This window comes from Arachis stenosperma, chromosome 10 (genome assembly GCF_014773155.1).
Source record: "Arachis stenosperma cultivar V10309 chromosome 10, arast.V10309.gnm1.PFL2, whole genome shotgun sequence".
NCBI classification, from domain to species: domain Eukaryota; kingdom Viridiplantae; phylum Streptophyta; class Magnoliopsida; order Fabales; family Fabaceae; genus Arachis; species Arachis stenosperma.
The window spans coordinates 86,295,410-86,297,021 of NC_080386.1; positions in this window are offsets into that span (position 1 = coordinate 86,295,410).

Here is a 1,612-nt window from a genome sequence, read left to right on the forward strand (position 1 = left end):
GCAAGACACCAAACATAAAATTAGACACTAGACTCAAACAAGAAACATAAAATATTTTTGGTTTTTATGATTTTGTAATTTTTTTGTGCTTTTTCGAAAATTATATGAAAATAGAAAATAAAGGTTTCAGAATTCTTAATTTGAATTCCAGGAATCATTGCAATGCTAGTCTAAGACTCCGGTCCAGGAATTAGACATGGCTTCACAGCCAGCCAAGCTTTCAAAGAAAGCTTCGGTCCAAAACACTAAACATGGCCAATGGCCAGCCAAGCCTTAGCAGATCATTGCTCCAATAGCAAGATTGATAGAAATCAACAAGCTCTTGTGATGATAAGTTGAAACCTCGGTCCAATAAGATTAGACATGGCTTCACAGCCAGCCAGACTTCAACAGATCATCATGAAACTCTAGAACTCATTCTTAAGAACTCTGAAAAAAAATACCTAATCTAAGCAACAAGATGAACCGTCAGTTGTCCATACACAAAACAATCCCCGGCAACGGCGCCAAAAACTTGGTGGACGAAATTGTGATCACTACAACTTCGCACAACTAACCAGCAAGTGCACTGGGTCGTCCAAGTAATAAACCTTACGCGAGTAAGGGTCGATCCCACGGAGATTGTTGGTATGAAGCAAGCTATGGTCACCTTGTAAATCTTAGTCAGACAGACTCAAATGGGTATAGATGATGAATAAAACATAAAGATAAAGATAGAGATACTTATGTAATTCAATGGTGGGAATTTCAGATAAGCGTATGAAGATGCTTGGTCCCTTCCGTCTCTCTGCTTTCCTACTGTCTTCATCCAATCCTTCTTACTCCTTTCCATGGCAAGCTTATGCAAGGGTTTCACCGTTGTCAGTGGCTACCTCCCATCCTCTCAGTGGAAATGTTCAACGCACCCTGTCACGGAACGGCTATCCAGCTGTCGGTTCTCGATCGGGCCGGAATAGAATCCAGTGATTCTTTTGCGTCTGTCACTAACGCCCCGCCCTCAGGAGTTTGAAGCACGTCACAGTCATTCAATCATTGAATCCTACTCAGAATACCACAGACAAGGTTAGACCTTCCGGATTCTCTTGAATGCCGCCATCAGTTCTTGCCTATACCACGAAGACTCTGATCTCACGGAATGGCTGGCTCGTTTGTCAGGCGAGCGCTCGGTTGTCAGGCGATCAACCATGCATCGTGTATCAGGAATCCAAGAGATATTCACCCAATCTAAGGTAGAACGGAGGTGGTTGTCAGTCACACGTTCATAGGTGAGAATGATGATGAGTGTCACGGATCATCACATTCATCAAGTTGAAGAACAAGTGATATCTTGGAACAAGAACAAGCGGAATTGAATAGAAGAACAATAGTAATTGCATTAATACTCGAGGTACAGCAGAGCTCCACACCTTAATCTATGGTGTGTAGAAACTCCACCGTTGAAAATACATAAGAACAAGAGTGATCATTGGCTTCGTTCCCAGAAAGGGAACCAGAAGAACCAAGATGAAAATACAATAGTAAAAGGTCTTACTTATAGGGAACTAGTAGCTTAAGAATTACAAAGATGAGTAAATGACGTAAAAATCCAATTCTGGGCCCACTTGGTGTGTGC